Source organism: Lactuca virosa, chromosome 6, assembly GCF_052849685.1.
Source record: "Lactuca virosa cultivar CGN04683 chromosome 6, Lactuca_virosa_CGN04683_v6, whole genome shotgun sequence".
NCBI classification, from domain to species: domain Eukaryota; kingdom Viridiplantae; phylum Streptophyta; class Magnoliopsida; order Asterales; family Asteraceae; genus Lactuca; species Lactuca virosa.
The window spans coordinates 147,984,692-148,004,928 of record NC_136431.1 but is presented as its reverse complement, the minus strand read 5'-3'; positions in this window follow the sequence as shown (position 1 = coordinate 148,004,928).

Below are 20,237 nucleotides of genomic sequence, written 5' to 3'. Positions count from 1 at the left end.
GCTATCTAGCTAAAATCTACTTAGTGAAAGTGTTTCCTCACCATCATTTTCATGAATCGGAGAGAAACCTTATGACACTTAGATTTAATAGTGTATGTGTTCTTATCCATGTGATTTTGTCAAAACCATAATCACAAGACAAGGTTAGTGACAAATCCAAACTCATATTGATTAAACTTGTGCAATCTTAAATTCTTGCCATTTGGCAGCTCAGGTGCCTGCCATTGCTTCCAAGTAGTTGTGCAACCAATTGAGAACTCTCAGAACTCCTATGCAAAGCCAACTTGAATAGGCACAAAGTTAAGCAATGTAGCACAATACAGTGCATGAGTTCTAGATGTAGCTGAAAGTTTACAAATATTTATAGAACATTTTGTGGGGTTTTAACCCATAACTTGATGGATGTGTTAAGTTTGTAAAATATTTTTCCCCAGATTTAATTTGGGTTGTAAGACCCTTGATCGTGTAAATCAAAACTAATGCTCATAGAAAGAGTGTTGTTTGCGCAATTATTTTGTAAAAATTGTCAAAAATCCGATTTTTAATATTTTACAGAAAGCCCAACTGGGTTCGAAAGATAGCTCATGGAACTATCCCTCACAAAAAGAATATCGTGATTTGGTTTAGTAATGAGTGAGTTGTGGCCGTTCAAATCTGAACAAAATATTCTGATAGAATGCATGTCATCCTAGGTTGCTTTGAGTGCCCTCTTAGGGGCACTTTGACAAAGAAAACATGCATACTTCTATTATGGTCAAAGATAAATATCAATAAACTAAAGTTTACAGAAGAAAAATAAAATTTTAGGTTCATTCATCCAAGTCATAGATTTAGGGTTATTCCAATGCCCCAAAGTGGGTGTTTCATTCATGTGATAGAGAACTCCTTGGAACCACCAAATCTTACACTAGGATTGCACCACAAATCCGATTTCTAGCACATGCATGGAGTTAATGAGCATCTAAGATGTTCTAGAAATGGTTTAAATACTTTTTCTCATGTAAGAACACAAAATAAATGAAGAAGAAGATGTAAAACTCGATTTTTGAAATCATATTAACATATGTGCATCTTTTCACTCTTTGCATGGGTTTGATCCCGGATTTTCACCATCTCAAACACATGTATTGTGTTATGGTGAGAATCTACAAACACCAAGAGGAAAAACAAGGATTTCTATCCATATAAGGGCATAGAATCCGAAAAGTAAAGAAGAACTATGAAGAAGAGGAAGTAAAATCATAAAGCTATGATAAAGGATTGTGTTGTTTACCTTGATTTTGATCTTAAGAGATTCAACAACACTTCTTGACCTTCAAAAATCCGAAATTAGGACAGAGAATGGAGGATTTTCTTATGTGTAGGAGTGGTCTTGGAAGTGGGAAAGTCTTCTTGGAGAAGGAGTGTGAGATGGAGTGTGTAGGTTGTTCAAATGAGGTGTAATGATGAGTTTTAAGGCATTAGGGAGAGGGAAAAGCCTAATGGTCGAAATTTTAAGAGAGAGATGGTATTTTTATTGATATTTGATTAAATAATAAAAGCCTCCCTTGAATTTTTATAAATCTATATTTTATATTTCATAAAAACTCAAACATTATCATAATCTCCTAAGGTTTTAATTATTGGGTTTTGTTGAAATATTTACAGTTGGTAATAACTTATATACTTATATTTGTTGAATTAATTTAGAAAATGATAATCTATTATTTAATTTTTATAAAAATCAATTTCTCATATTTCAACAATTGTAACAAGGATTCATAATATGTGGTTGTAAGATTTTGATATCCTTGGATTTTTCTTTTGGTTCACATTTTGAATCACGAATTTTATGAATTTATCATCAACTTTATAGTTGGTTCATATTATGATTTAATTTTGTTCATATTAGCTTAGAATACTTAACCTTGTTAAGCATTAGATTTTTCCAATATGGAAATTTTAGGTTTGCTAACATACCTTGGGTTATGGTCCATCGAACATAGTGTTGTGTTTGGACTTAAGGTTCAAATTTGGCACTTTACCACTCAGTTGGTTCATACAAATATCAATGTGATTGTTCAATACAAGCTAAGATACACTAATTTTTCCGAGGGATCTATTAAGTCGTGAACCTAGTTCAACTTGTAACTCTAGAGCCAAGTTAAGTGCACACAAGGAAATGACGAAATTCTAGATGAGTACTGACGTGAGTTTTGGTGGATGTCACATGTCTTTTCAGAAAATATCGGATTTTCTGGGTTTTACAAACTACACAAAACATTTTCATATCAAACCTGCTTATGAACTCACCAACATTATATATGTTGACCATTTTCAAAATAACTTGTATTCTCAGGTAACAGATAAGCTGAAGAAAATTGCCATGTGTGTTAGGATGTTATGTTTTGTGACTCTCAAACAATTTATGCTATGGATCATGTAATGTAAAGAATGCACTGGATGTGAACAATGACGGTTGTAATGTATTAATGCATGGGGATGTTTATGTTATGTTTCATGTATATTCATTGTGATGATATTTCAATTTAAATCACACGAGCCCTCAGACGTTTCCGCCGTTTGGTTCGGGGGTGTGACCGTCTTGAACATGTTCTTGGCTTACGGAGTCACACAAGAACGTCTCTCACCTTTTACAAGGCTACAATAATGCTATATATACATAGACCTAATAAGAAAGGCCCATCCCAAAACCCAAACAAGACAACATTAAGCCTAACCTAAATCACATGTGATTTCAGTCCAAACAACACCAAAACATTGTGTTTTCGGTCCTAGACCGAGAACTCTAATAGCTTATGAAAAGAAAAGTATAAACCACAATTTATTACCTAACAAAACAAATACTAGTCCACTCCAACTTTTTGGATTGGCACAAAAACTTGAGAAAAGTTTTGAAACAACAAAAGAAAGACCATGTCCTTGAATCACAAGTACCCGAAGAATCGCCTAATGTCCCAAAGGCCGTACATTATTCTTTACTTAAGTATGTGGATCATTAACTTGATTTTTCATACATTATGCTTGCTACCATGATTCCTGATCTTCAGCGGGATATGGAACTCTTCACTGCCTTTGACATGATTGAACATATCAAGCAGATGTTTGGTCTGCAAGACAGGACTGAGAGGTTTGAAACTGTTCGAGCCCTTCATGGATGCAAGATGGAGGAAACTAGGAATGTGTGACACCCCGCTAAATCAGAAACACGAGGTGCAACAATACAAAGGGTGTCATTGCAAAAGTTAAAAGACAAAACCGACCATACTATAACGCCCGGATCCTGGTATGTAATTTTAAATCAAATTATTCATTTTTCCAAAGGTACTCGACGAGTTGTAGGCCCCAAACTCGTCGAGTAGGAATGAAATTTGGACGCGGGACTTGAAGTCTACTCAGCGAGTTGAGAGCATCAACTCAACGAGTAGGGCTGCCAGAGTGAAACCCTAATTTTCAGGGTTTTGCACTGTGACACCAGTCAAATATAGGTCAAAAATAAATTGTTTAATATGATGAAATGAGAAAAAATTCAATAAACCTAGAGTAGAATAGTCCAAGTGTTGAAAATACTAAAACAGAGTTTCAGAATTGTCAAGTGGCAAGTAGTGTGGAAAATAAAGAGTTGTGAATCAATCAAATTAATAAAAAAACGTTTTTTTGACTTATGATCAATGATTCAAATGTGTCTCATATTCATGAAGATTCAATTACACGTGTTTGAATGTAAAACACACACTAAAACTCTCAAACGGCTCTCTAAAGACTAGTTTAAGCAGCAATTATGCAGAATGAGAAGGAATGATTAGAAAAGAGCAGAAAGAGAAACTTTATAATGGATCCCAAGGGGCCTATTTACAGGCTTTGGAAAAGCCCATGACATGGCTTGACCAATCATGTGTTGACACGTCATCATGACTTAGTCATCAGTTGACACCTTTGCCCTACTTAACGGAGAATGGATGGAATATTTCAATTCCGTTAGTATTCCGTTAGGGTTCCATCCAAGTTATGAGTCTTCGTAATTCTTGAACCTTCCTGATCAACATTGAAAACGTGATGAGCAACATGAGCATCATGTTGCTCAATTGTCTTCTTAGATGTCATCAACTTCCAGAAGTGTTGTTGATCATGTTGAGTAGTTTCTTGAATGTTCGACTGTGTCTTGAACTTGGGGATGTACCACCAGATGTTCATGATGGACCATGGACGAAATTCATGTTACTTTAAGCATTTGGACGTGCATTCATTGTACATGATGTGCTATGTGTAGTCTTGTTGAGTCATCAATGTGATCATGTTGATCCATTGACTTGAGTTGATCCACCAAGTATTCCTGTTGAGTCATCAACTCTTGTTGAGCCATAGAGTTGTGGATGAGCCAACAATGTTTCTGATGAGCCATCAATATTCTAGATGATCCATCAATGTCTTGATGCTCCACATATGATGTAGATATGTCATCTGAGATCATGATGATCCAACTAGCTTTAAGCAAGTGCTCCATGTCAACAGTGGGTGCTCCATGTGTACAACAAGTGCTCCAAGTAAACTTCAAGTGCTCCAACATCTGATTCTTCAAACACTTGTTGAATCTTCAATATCTTTTCAACATGAAACGTTCTGATAATGTTTATTAGAAAATGTAAATCAATACTCAACGTATTTAAAGTGACAATCACATCAAAATATTTCCAACAATTTCCCCCTATGTGATGGTTACTGAAATAAGGAGTTGTAAAGAGTGTATAAAACGAAAAATATTGATTTAACATTTTCCCCCTGTGCTTCAATCGAATTTTCTTTTGAAGCAGATACACAAAAAAAACTTTATAATTTATTCAAGAGAATGTGTTTCTCGAACATGAATGATTTTCTTAAAGAAAATTTTGTTAGGTTATGAGCATTCTAACACTCCTAAGTGTACATGCAACCCTAAATACCTTGGATCTATGTTTTCTCTATTATACATACAATTATGAACATCCAAGGTATTATCCTAATCTAGCATACAAAATAATAAATATAACAAGATAGAATACATACCTCTTTGATGTAGAATGTCTTCATGAAGCTTGAGTGCCTAGTGCCCCAAGTGTGACACCTCAAATGGTTCACACAACACCAAATACACTTGGAATAACTTGAGAGAAACTTGAACACTCCTTGAAATCGTCTAGCCCTCACACTCACACATTAGTCCACGATTTCTTGAGCCATGGGATTCTTTTATATGGTGGCTATTAGGGTTACACCATGTAACTCATAACTTTACCTATTCCTTATGCTCCATGGATTTTAACCTCCATGGAGTATCCATGGGTCACCCCATGGACTTAGTCCAACATAAGGAATCTTGGATCACAAGCCCACATATATAAGAATGAATGATTTACACAATCAACCCATATATTTAATTAGTCTCCTTTTGATCACTTAATTAATTCCAAATTAATTCTTGATCAATACTAATTAAATAACCTTATTAATATATTAGAACTTATAATATATTAACCAACCTTAAGTGTTATTTCTCGCATTATAGTCTATCCAAATGCATGATGCCATGCAACCCAAATGGACCATGCCGGGTCGGGTCAAGTCTTACCAATTATAGTTATGGACTTAGAAATTAATCCAACAGTCTCCCACTTGGATAAGTCTAAAACTATTATTGCGTATGACTTCAGGAACCGATCAGCAATCGTAGCTCTCAAAAGCTTCTGTCGAACTCTGACCTTGTCGATGAACTCTAACCTTTGTCAATGACTTGTCCATTAGATAAGGGATCATATATTCCTCCATTCTAGATATCATATGGATTGAGACATGGATTATCAATCATTCTCTCTGTCCATTTGTTGTTTCCCGATTTCTGATTCATGATGACTGACTGATTGAACAAATCAAATCAGTCCTGGCTTGGCCAAGCACTCACATGTATCATCTTTAAATCATCGAGGGGCCCACAGATATCGCTTTTATCCCGAAGGTAAAAGGAATGGATAAACTTCGACTCATATGGCTTGTTCTACTACTTCTTGAATCATACACAAAGGCACGTTTTATAACATCGAGTTACCAATGCGTTTTCGTGCAATCAATGTAGACCTTTTCCCTTCATAATGCCCCAGGCATTTGGAAAATTTTAGAAAGGATGAATATAGCACATGTAATCGATCCTATATCCAAAGCATATGGGACACAATTCATGATGTCTCACATAAAGACTAAACCAGTCTTTTGCTATAATATTTCTATTTCAATTTGCCAAGTTCTCAAAATTCAGATTATGAAAAGGGATGCCGTAATCATAATCGAATTTTAGAACGCAAATAATGGACCCATATATAGAATTTCCTTATGTTGAGCCATTCCAACATGAAATTCATATATATATCCTTGATTAAATACGATTAAAAACTCAATCTAAGCTTTTAGAATTGAAATGAAGTATAATTTCCTCTCCCTTAATTATAGCAAAACAAATTTTTCAACCCCTGCAACCTCACGAATTGAAATTTTTTTTTCTATAATTAACATTGCTAACTTGCAACCTTTTTCATAATTATCATGCTCCCACTAACATGATGATTATTAGCATAACACTTATGCTCCCACTAGCTTTGACATGTACTCAGAAATCAGCTGACTTTCTTACCAAAGTTCAGATTTCTGATACTAGATTGTTTTGATAAAACTTTATCAAAATCATACACCTCTCTTAGATAGCTCACATGTGTGTCTAAACAATTTTAGAACTATGAAAAGGGATGCCGTAATCATAGTCTCAATTGTTTAGACCTTTGCCACTTCTCACAAGTCCATGTTAGTGTGCCGGTAAACAACACACGCTCCACTAACGACTTTGAGAATGAAAATATCACAATTGCTATCTAGCTAAAATCTACTTAGTGAAAGTGTTTCCTCACCATCATTTTCATGAATCGGAGAGAAACCTTATGACACTTAGATTTAATAGTGTATGTGTTCTTATCCATGTGATTTTGTCAAAACCAAAATCACAAGACAAGGTTAGTGACAAATCCTAACTCATATTGATTAAACTTGTGCAATCTTAAATTCTTGCCATTTGGCAGATCAGGTGCCTGCCATTGCTTCCAAGTAGTTGTGCAACCAATTGAGAACTCTCAGAACTCCTATGCAAAGCCAACTTGAATAGGCACAAAAATTTCAACACGATAGGTTATAAACCTCAAGTCGTGTGCTAGTGAAGGACTTTAGGTTTTATTCTTGATTAAGTCTTGAAACTTTCAAGAGCTTTAAGACTCCCACTGTCCTCTTGACATATAAGACTCCCTTGTCAAATATTCAAGAGATAGTGCGGATTCTTTATCAAGACTAACACTTTACACAATTGGCCTAAGTTGGTCTCTGTTTTATCCAAAACATCACAACTTACCAATTTCAAATGTACAAGAGTAGATAACCTTTTACTCTTACATTTGACTAGTGTTAACAAACCCTCTTTAAGATATGTCACTCAAGTTACAATCTTGGAGTATGACTCTAAGAATTGTTTTGGAACGAAGTATGACTCATCTTTTTGATTTAACCATTTCAACAATTCATGACTCCTCTTCTTAGTCATAAGAATGCACTAAGATGACTTTAGAGGACCAATTGTGATATGGTATCTTAATCATTAAGATGATCATAAACATGATACTAAAGTACTCTCCCATCTTTTCAGATTTGAGAAACTTTTATCTTTCTGCCATACATTGATTCTTCTTATTCGTTCTGTCTCACATTGAAACTTCTCCAATGCTACAGACTTATACTTAAACTTATAAGTATAACCATATTTACTGAACTTAAGTAAATCATGATGAATAGTCTTCTTGATCTTTTGTGGTGGACTTGACCAGTGCACAAGAATGTGTACTCGATCCCTTAGTCCTTTCCTTATTCACATAATGAATTAGTCTTAATTTTCCAAGCGGAAAGTTCTCATTCATCATACTATACAACTTGCATGATTCCAAGTTTCGGTCCAATTGAACCTTGGGTGATGAGAATCTTTCCTTATTTGGTAATATTAGACACTACCACAACCGAAAGAATCAAATCCATTTTTCCAATATTGCTATCAATGGAATCTTATAAGCAACAAATTTTCACAAATGCCATTGTAAGGATACTTAAAATAAATAAAATCAAAACCTTTTTCTTTTATTTTAAAACTTTGCGGAAAAACTTATCCTTACAATCCATATGAAAACCTTGTTGTTATCTATTCCTAAGCTATATAAATATCATAACTCTTAAGTAATAGCCCAAAATTCTGATCACCGAACCATGCGATTGAAATCGATCTTCGCGATCAGAATCAGCATGTACTTAATAGAGTTAGACAATGGACTTTACCTGAAGTAGAGCCAAACTTATTGACTTTAACATCCTTAGGTAAATTTGCCAGCTTCGTAACCAATGCCCCTTCCTTTGGCAATAGTTACCTATGGACCCTTAATAATGGGACTATCTCAGACATCGCCTCTCTCTTTACCATTGGGTCAACCGAGTTGACTATGGCTGATCCTTTTCCATTGGGAAGAGAGAGCTTTACTGGATATCCAATGTCATCATTGTCAATGTCCATAGCGTTTTAGGAAGTTTATCTTAGCAAATAGATAAGATCATTAAGGGTCTTGTCTTAGTCTGTTTCATAAGATTCCTAAAAGAACTCATTATGTGACTTAGAAAGTAGTTGAGCCACCAACTTTCTCAAGACTTTGACACCCAACTGTCCCGGCTTGTCAATATGTGACTACATCTCCAAGATGTGATCACACCTAGACCTTGCCTTGCCAATGGGGCTTGAGTGACCTTAAACTTTTTAGGAACTTGTGGGTTAGGGAGAATAATTAGAGGAGGTGAAAGAAGTATGATATCCATGGGACATCATCTTCATTTAGGAAAGCTTGTTTTAAGAGATTTGGGAAGATCATAAATGTCTAGACCGGACATCTTTTTGGGAGATATTCAAGATAGTTGATTTAAAGTCCTTAATATGACACCCAATATGAAATATTAAGGCTAGGACCCAACAAACTATTTTATAACTTAGAAGAGGGATGCCGTAATCCAAGCTATAAAATATTTGAAGGTAGGTGAATGACGATTCACCAATTTCCACCATGAAAAACAAAATAATTTATTAGGTTTTAATGTGATTTGAAAGTCGTAGATCTTTGAGATTCATTGAATTGTTCAAAGGCATGTTTCAATCTCGAGTGTGCCCTTCAGGTTTTGTGACTGGGATGCAGAGGATCACAAAACAAGGTGTGAATAACCATGCAAATATACTTGGTACCCTTAATATTTACCCCTTAATCAATGTGCCGGTTAACCACACATGCTCCACCGATACTATGATAAATATTAAGTTACCCTTTTCCTACCTTGTTAAGTCCAGGTTAGTGTGTCGGTTAACCACACACGCTCCACTAACGACTTAAGCAAAGTGCAAAGTGTAATTTCATGGGTTAGCACCAAATTCACATTTTCCTAAGTAACTAAGATCGGGTATTAATAAGAGTTTAGTTACTTAGTATTTGTCATTAATACTTTTAATGAAAGGAGAATTATAGTCCTTGTCCTACCCGTTCGGCTAACGACCCTCCACCAGTCAAGGAAGCGGTGGGTGAGAGTGGACACCCATTAAACTGCCATTTTATAGGCAGTAACCTTATACCCCCTTATAGACCGGCTCCGTGAATGAGGCCTACTAACGGTAAGACTAACTTTACTCATATACATATATATAAATATTATTAACTTATAATATTATAAAGTATAAGGGTTGAATTTTAACTTTTAAAATTCTAAGGGCTAACTTGGAATTAAAGTATTCATAAGTGAAAATTTTTCAAATTTCAAAACTTGAGGGCAAGTTTTGAAACTATTCAAAACTAATTAATTCCATAACTTATGAGTTTAAAGTAGTTTTAATTAAAAAAAAAACTCTTCAAGTTCCATAACTTGAGGACAAGTTATGGAAGACTTTAAACTAATTAATAAAAAAAATAACTTTTTTTTTATTGTAACTTATGGAACTAATTAAGGTTACACTTTTTTTTTTAATTTAATGAAGAGACTCTTCATTTTGTAACCTTTGCCAACTTTTACGAGTTTTATGATTCTTAAATATGACTTTTCATATAAATTGAGGACAAGTTACAAAAACACACTTTGGAATCAAATCTTAGATTAAAATGGATTGAAAACAACTATTTCACACAACTTTTCTATTAATCTAAGAACCTCATAAGAACAAGATAATTCAAATCATCAATCTTCAAGAAATTAGCATGAACATACAAACTATTACAAATCTTGAAATTATGACAATTATCTTAGAAATTGGATTAGCCTGAACATTACCACATCAAAAACAAGTTTATAAGTCCAAAAACATCTTAGGGTAATGTTCCTAGTCCAATTCCAGCCAAAACAATCGAATATATGCATCCAACTCGATTTTTCAGCTACTTTTGCAAGTATAACAAGAAAACAAGCATAGGCTCTGACACCACTGTTGGGTTATGAGCATTCTAACACTCCTAAGTGTACATGCAACCCTAAATACCTTGGATCTATGTTTTCTCTATTATACATACAATTATGAACATCCAAGGTATTATCCTAATCTAGCATACAAAATAATAAATATAACAAGATAGAATACATACCTCTTTGATGTAGAATGTCTTCATGAAGCTTGAGTGCCTAGTGCCCCAAGTGTGACACCTCAAATGGTTCACACAACACCAAATGCACTTGGAATAACGTGAGAGAAACTTGAACACTCCTTGAAATCGTCTAGCCCTCACACTCACACATTAGTCCACGATTTCTTGAGCCATGGGATTCTTTTATATGGTGGCTATTAGGGTTACACCATGTAACTCATAACTTTACCCATTCCTTATGCTCCGTGGATTTTAACCTCCATGGAGTATCCATGGGTCACCCCATGGACTTAGTCCAACATAAGGAATCTTGGATCACAAGCCCACATATATAAGAATGAATGATTTACACAATCAACCCATATATTTAATTAGTCTCCTTTTGATCACTTAATTAATTCCAAATTAATTCTTGATCAATACTAATTAAATAACCTTATTAATATATTAGAACTTATAATATATTAACACACCTTAAGTGTTATTTCTCTCATTATAATCTATCCAAATGCATGATGCCATGCAACCCAAATGGACCATGCCGGGTCGGGTCAAGTCTTACCAATTATAGTTATGGACTTAGACATTAATCCAACAGAAGGTTCACTGGAATGCCAAGCGAGGACCTGAATTCACTTGGGAGCGCGAGGATCAAATGAAACTGAAATATCCTCATCTTTCGTTTAGTTATTTGAAATTGCTTAATTGTTAAACTCTAATTTCAGGACGAAATTCTCTCTAACGGGGGGATTGTATACTCTCTCATAAGTTTTCCAAGTTTGTGGTGATTTGTGATTTCCATTTGAGGCATTCACATTATTGGTGCTAGGCTCTCAAACTCCCAAGGAATCAACTCACTACTAAAGGTATGAAATTCTTCTAGTATCTTTTATGTTTAAAATTACCCCATGCATGTTAGATAAGTTATGGACCTTGGAAAATTATTTTGCATGTATTTTAGACAAACATAGATCCAAGGTTTCTAGGGTTGCATGAACACCTTAGGAGTGTTAGTTTGCTCAAAGCCCAACAGGGATGATGTGACAACCCAAAATTTCTATCTTGAATAGTGTTCAAATCAATCAAGGTTGGACTCATTTTTCTATCTTCTAGCATCGTTTAGAGTTAATTAGAGCGTTTTCAGCCTAGTACATCCAAGAAATGAGTGTTAGGAAGTATCTGCTTGAGTCTATTGTGCGCCAAGCAAGCCATAAACTTCATCATGTGGGTTTTACGGCCACACCATATGAGTTTACGGCCGTAAACTCAAGGTGGTCGTAAACTCAGGCGATAAACATGATATTCCTTCATTTATTCCTCATTATTCACATTTCAACCTGAAGAACTTGATTCTCTCTCAAGTATCATAAGATCTTCATTTTTATATTCCAAAAATGTAAGTGTTTCTTCCCATGAATCATTGATACATCTCATTATCTAGTATCACCCCTAGATTTGTTCCATTAACTTCATCTTTTGGGTTTGATCTTCAAGTGTTCTTCGTTTTCACCAAGAACACCAAGAACACCTACTAAGTTCTTGGACTTCAAACACCCCTAAAGGCTTCTAAACTCGTAAGTACCTTCCTTTGTGTATTACTTACTGGTTATACTACTTGAAATCATCAAATATCCAAGATCAAAGAGAGTTTACGGCCAGGAGCATCTCCCTTTGGATGTAAACCCTTGTTAAGCCTTCTAGTTGGACATAAACTCTTCCTTAAGGCTTGTAATGGGTCTAGAACACTTCCATGATGTTTGTATGACCTTAAATTGCCTCTTTGGCACAAGACTTCATGATTTTATGGCCGCAAACTCATAGGGCCGCAAACCCTATGGCTGCAAACTCATGTGGCCATGCACACATGGTCGTAAACACCATAGTGTGGCCTTAAAACTCCTTATATGCAATATTTGTTATTATAACACTTCCATATAAGTGTTTCCTAGTTCCTAAGGTGTGTTCCTTACATGATTAGTTGTATAAACACTAATTATATACATATATGTTCATTATATGCTTATTAGGATCTATTGTGCTCAAGTCTTAACTTGACTCTTAGCATCCTTCAAATCGATCTTTCATTCGTATCACTCACTGCAGGTGAGTTCATACCCATTTAACTTACATTTTAAATGATTTTAAATGCTATTATGGGGGAATACAAGTAGAACTATTATAGTTATTATACCAATCACATGTGATTAATAACTATCAAACCAGTGGATTTCTTACATTTCACACTGTGTTATCAAACAAATTGTTTCAAATCATTTTATACACTCTTTTACATGATAAATACTTTCTATTAAACTCTTTTAAACTTATACTTTGTCAAAATCATGTCTATATAGATATAGTTATATAAGTAGTATTAAAAGGACTTAGGACTGATAACTCGCCTTATTTCTTGTTCCTTGTTTTGTTGTGGACTTAGGGTATCAGTTATTTGTCCGAAGGTCGTTTGAATCTTAGTTATATATTATGTGTATATATGTAGATATTAAAGTTCTTCATTCAGTTCAATACCTTTGGGTAGCAAAGGTGTCCAAACATGCTCATTCATACAAACAAAATTGCTAGTAAACTATAATAGGTATAGTTTAGGAAGTCACTATTACTATTTCTAGAACAATGAAACATACAAGAGTCAATTCATACATGATTCAGTTCAAACTTACTATAAAGAGAAACAGATAGAGAATATTATAACGAGAAACAATACTCACTATAAAGAGAAACAGAGAGAGCATACTATAACGAGAATCAATACATACTTCACACTATACACTAGAGAACATACTACATACTAGACAGAGAGAACATACACTACACTAGTACATACTATACGAATACAAGAAGACTATAACATTAATGTGAGATACTACTTCATGGCTCAGCAAGATACTGCTGCGTCACGTTTTGTACCCAGAGTCTCCTGGAGGGAGAGCATGAATTTGTGTATACATATATACGAGACTGACCCTCCTACACCTTGTTGCTAGCTGCAGTGGGACCTGCAGGTCTACGGGTGACGAATGTCATATCATTTCGACTTCTCGAACGTCGTGTTTTACTGGTCGATCAAGTATTGTTACAATCATATCACTTTTTACCTTAATTAAGTAACAAGTTTTAGGTAGTTAGTACATTAGTAGTTACCTAGATAAAACTACAGTACATCTTTATTTTTCCCATTTCATTCACAATGTGATCTTCTCATATAAACGGTAATGAGAAACTATATTTTGGTAATGATAGTCATAATTTAGGAAAACTCACACTTTTACAAAAGAACAAACATAGAGAACAGTTGAGTCTTGGTAGAAGACTACTTTAGTAGAAAATATAGGATTTTCTAGGAAGTTTACAATCATTTACATCAAATACTTACAAAGTTTTACATCAAACATTTACAAGTACATTCTTCAAACTTATACAAACAATGACACTAAAATACTTATGAACTCACCAGCTTTAATGTTGATCTACGCTTTGAAAATAACTTGTATTCTCAGGTCACCAGTAGACAGGTACCGATGACCAGGTTTTGAGAAGATGGAGCACGTTCAAGACTCATCTCTTATTTTGGTTTACATGTTTGGTGTCTTATAAACTTCAGAACACACTTGTATTAAAATTATTACTATTAATGCAATTGATGATGTTGTTGCTCGTTTACTATTATGCATTGTTGTGATACTGTACATGACGTCCTCTGCCCCCGAATGTTTTCGCCGTTCCGGTTTTGGGGTGTGACACAAACTCATAAAGCTTCAAGCTTTGGGACATAAACCCTAAAATGAACCACAATATGCATAAATCAAAACAATGAGAAACCTTTGAGCTTCATACCTCCGAATGATGCACCAACCACAGGGAAACTAAGATCCAAAGCATGGACTCCAACTCTATTCTCTTCAAAGCTCCTTCTTCACTCAATGAATCCCACAAAGAACACTCAAAAGTTTCAAATGGCCACTCAAGCTAAGAAAAAGGAAATTAGGGTTTTTTCAGGGGAGTTGATGACTGGAAATGGTGGCTAGAAATGAGGCCATCATGTTCCTTAAATAGGGACACACAACAAAATTAGGATTTTCACTCTGAGCCTAGTACGCCCAGCGTACTAGGTGGCTTCCGCGTCCAAATCATGCACATGAGTACGCTAAGAGTACACATGCATACTCAGCTACCACCTTTTCTCAATTAAGGTCTAAACTTGACAGCTACAATAAAGGAAAAGGGTTATTGATATATACTTGGTCTTGGCATGTTACCGTTCCACATCCCTTTTCAACTATCCAATTATTAGATTTAAATGTTGAATGTAATTCAATTGTAAACATAGCTAAAGTGTCAACACCTTTTGCCTTGTTCTTCTTAAGATCCTCTCGATACTTAGGTCAACTATGTTTCCAATTGTCCTTGTATTGGTAATAATATCAAATGGCTTCATTACGGTCGCGGTTGAACTTGTGTTCCTAGGTGGAACAATGTTTCCTCATTTGTCTTGAGCATCCCATGAAGCTCCGTAATACTCTTTTATAAAGCATTCATATAGTAGTTCATGGTGAACTGGTTGTACATACTAGTTAGAGAGTTAAGAATGACATCAATAGCCAATTTTTGAGTAAATGGAAGCCAAATCGTTCAAGTCTATCAAAGTAACCTTTCGGTTTTAAAATGTGGGTACTCACAGAACCAATCTCAGGTTGCTTGAAACCTAGAATAGTATCACCTTGAATCTATTATTTCGAGCTACTCTTGAAATGTGTCCTTGAGTTTCTCTTTCATGTTGTACACCCCAAGGTTCTCACAACTCTTTTGGAGTTTAGAAGACATGGTTTCCAACATTAGGCACAAGACTTCGATCAAGTGATAGCAATGCTTTTCATTTTTGGCCGCATCTTCTTCGGTAGCATCACCAGAAAGCTGTTCTTCAAGATACTCGTCCAAGACATACTCCTTTTCGTACCTCAATGTAATCCTTAGGTTACGAATCCAATTTAGGTAGTTTGGACGAGTGAGCTTATCTCACGAGGGGAGTTGGAGTAGATAGAATTTTGGTGAAGTGGTTGGTGCAGGAGGAGGGGGAAGAGAAGGAGTAGCAGCCAATCCCTTTTCCATCTATTAAGAAAAGATCTACAATTAGTTTGATCAAGACTCTGTTTATTATAATTAACCAATAACAAATTATTAATTAAAAGGCTAGGATTCATATTTGGCTTTATAATGTAAAGTGGGTTAGCCGAAAATTACAAATAAAGTTATTTAGGTGGGCAAACTATTATAAAAATCAATGTATATGAGATCCTAAGAAAACGAGATTTATTAACTTATGTCAGTAGCAGGTAAATCTCTTCTAATGCTCATTTAATATTCTTGAATGGATTAGCCTATGATCATGAATCGAAATGGTGAATCGACCATGGGAAGTTACAATGAGATTCGACTAAAGTAACGCTAAAGAATCATGACCACCATATACCTTTTTTCTTGACCATGTTCCTCTTTTTACAAACTAGTAAACCAAACACGCTTATGTCAACAAGAACATACCAAAAGGCATAATTTACATGGGAAGCATAAGATTCACATCATATATATAAAATGTGATTTTGTCTTATTACTTATAAATTTAATACTTTTAAATTTGCAAAATTGTCCTATCAAACCCTTTTAGTAACTCCACTTCAAACGCAAAAAGGTGGTGAGGGTGGCAAGCAATGAATGTTGTTTAAAAAACGACCTCGTTAGGAATCAAAATGACCTACCTTAAACCTTTGTTATAACAATAAAGTGGATGAGCTTAGTTCAGGTAAGATTAACAATTCACATTAAGAAACATGGGAGAACGAAATGTTTATTTTAGTGTTATACTTATACATACTATTTTACAATATATATATATATATATATATATATATATATATATATATATATATATACACGCACTTGTGGATAATATGTCTTTTAATTCTATTGACTAAAAGGTCAATAATTAAATTATAAGAGTTCTAATATTTTGTCTTTAATTAATCTTATTATTAAATCAAATGTAACTTTGTCTATTACTATAATGGCTAGTTTGTATTTGATTAAAATTAAAACAATTAGCAAGGTTTAATTAAACGATTATTTTAGGTTCTCATCTACAAACCACGACCTAGTCAAGAGGTGACTACGACATAGCGACGAATACACACAAGATGCATGTTGATACCACGACATGGGGGAAGACAAGCCACATCGTGACGAAGAGGCAGAACGACCAAAATCATTGTTTTAAAGCATAAACATATTAAATATCAATCAAGGAAAATTTCTGGACATTTAAATCGATTTAAAAGCAGAAGCCCTGCACATACAAAGCCTAACATACTCAAAGGAAAAAGTCGAAGTATAATAGACTTGAATTAACCTAGCTTTGATACCACTGATGGGTTTCAAGCCTCATTAGATCAAACTAATGGTAGCATAAAACATAAACAAATCTGATCTAAAATGAAAAGAATGGATCTAAAATCAACTAATCTATGAAAATTATATAACTGAATGGATACAAGACAGACCTTATATTATATTTTGGGTTTCTTCTTATAAGGTCACACCTTATGATCTGATGAGTCAAACACATGACACGGTAGTACATCAATGTCAACGTCTACTACATCTGCAGCGCCAATGTATCAACCTTATCAGTTTCTGCTTATAGTTCAGTTATCTAATTGTAATATTTTGTATATTAGGTAATGATATAGATAAGTTTAGAATAGATTTCAGATCCGGTATCTTTGTGATAAGATCGGTTCTTAGTATAGGTTAGACGCAATCCCTTCAATCAAGGGATATACATGTAGATATTAGTATATATACAACATTAGGGCAAACCCTATTGTTGTGATCGCGGCTTTGTATCAATCGTATTTGTGACAAACACGTCTTCTTCGTGAAGACAAAACTCTTTTTTGGTGAAAGAACAATTTGGAGAACTAATCTGTTATTTACTTTCTCTTTATTATTTGGCTTAGATTAGTTTTATGTTTGTTATTCGTACTAGAATTGTATCCAATCGATACAAACCTTCAATTGGTATCAGAGCGGGTTTTTGATACAGTCAAGTAATCATGTCGACTTGAAGCAATTCTAAATCCTTTGGTCTCGAGAAAATTCATCCCTTCGATGAACACAACTTTTCCATGTCGAAAATGAAGGACACGATGGTTCTTGAAACCATGGAGTATGATATGATAAATATTGTTGAAAAAGATCCCCATGTTCCTATGTACCAACCCATGGTAAACAACTCTCCCTTTAGCCCACTGAAACAATTGCTAGAAACGAGTTATGATGACGATGACAAGAGGCTGCTCAATGTTGATATAAAGCCATGGCTGAAATTGGAAACTCTCTTCCATACCACGTGTATCATGTCGTACAAAATTATGAACCAAACCAACAGATGATAGAGACGCTGACAATGACTTATGAAGGCAATGTGGAAGTCCAAGCTATGACTATCAATAATCTTAATCGGAGATACGACCATTATTTTCTCAACAAGGTGAGTCTGTTACCCAAACTTTCAATAGGTTTAACTGTTTGGTTAATGATATGCGTAGGTTGGGAATCGTCAACAACTCATCACATTTGATTCTAAAGTTTCTCCATTCTCTTGGGAAAAGCTGGGAACATCACGTTGATGTTCTTAAGAAAGGTGAGAAGATTGATACCATGGATCTGAATTCTTTTTTCGGTAATCTACAGAATTATGAAGAGACCAAAGCTCTTCGTAAGGAAATCATGAAGGAATCAAGCAAGGAAAAGTTTTTTTCCCTCGTGTCTCGAAAGGAAGCAAAAAGAACACCAACAACTCAGATAACTCAGATAAGGGTGAAGACAGTGATGAAGATCTCACCGATAAGCTTGTTGCTAGCGTTACACTAATCGTCAAGTGTTATGAAGAAAGCAGAGAAAATGGGGTTAGAAGAGCTCAGTTCATGAGAAGTAGTTCAACAAGGAGATCCACTTCTAAGAAGAGAAATTCAGGTAATATCTTTAATTATGGAATCCCTAATCATTTTTCTAGGGATCCCAAGGAGAAGAAAGAAGCCCATAGCCCTAAGAACTATGTAGTCTTGTAGAAAAAGCTGGTAGTTGACATGAAAAAGGAAAATGTGACAACCCGAAATTTCTATTCTGTACAACCATTCACTTCAATAGAAGTCAGAACAGTTTCTGCTAACTTTTGAGCTGTGTAGAGTCAGTTTGAGTGTTCTAAAGCCTAGTACTTTAGGATATAACAGGAGAGAGGATGCCCTAGGGTTTATTGTGCAACAATAAAGTCCCAAAATTCCAAGAGTTTGGAGTTTACGGCCTAAACATGGTGTTTACAGCTATAAACCCCAAGGGTATAAATATGGCAGTTAGCCATTTTTAGCACTTTTTCACCATTTCAAGTCTAGAACTCAAATCCTCTCAAGTAGCATCCAATTTTCCTTCTTGCTCTTCAACTTTGTAAGTGTTTCTTGCCCTAATAAGTTGATATCTTACTTAATCTAGTGATCTTACATGATTCCATCCGTGAAATCATTCCAAATGTGTAGATCTTCAAGTTTCCCCAAGAACACACACTAGTGTTCTTGGACTTTTAACACCCTTTCAAGCTTCTACATAGTAAGTACTCTTACCTTGGCTTGTTATAAGACTTGTTACACTTCTTAAACATATAGAAAACACAAGGAAACATAAGATCAAAGGTGTTTACGGTCCAAGATGTTCTTGGACTGTAAACCCTAATGAAGGGGCCAAAGTGTGCCCTAGTCCCTTACCAAGCCTTGTATACTAGTCTAGATCCCATCCTTGATGTGCTTAGGACTTAAAACACCAAAAAGACCATAAACCATATGGGTTTATGGCCGTAAACCCAAGGAGAAATGGTACATGGACCGTAAACTCCACAAAGGAGTAAAATGGTGCCCTAATCACTTCCTAAGGCTTAAACTTGAAGTAGGGATGCTTCTTATGACCTGTAAAGCTTCAAAACACAAAATGGTAGAACTACCATGAGTTTACGGCCGTAAAATCATGGGTTTACGACCGTAAACTCAATAAGAGTTGGTCCCAAAACCGTAAACTCATAAAGAGTTTACCCTTGGACCCCAAACTCAATGGCAAGGTCCTACAACCCTTAGATGCAATCCTTAGCACTTATAAGCACTTAAATCAAGTGTTTTACATGTCTTAGGATGTCTTAACTTGGTTAATTGGTTGTTTAATGACTAATTGGATACATATATGTGTTATTATATGTTAACTAGGATCCTTCTGTGTGTTCAAGTCTTCACTTGACACTTAGCATCCTATAACAATCCGTTCATCCAAACTACTCACTACAGGTGAGTTCATACCTCTTAATTAACCTTTTAAATGTTTTTAAATGCTTTTATGGGGGGGATACAAGTTGATATATTATAGTTATTATATCAATCACATGTGATTAATAACTACCAGTCTAGTGGATTT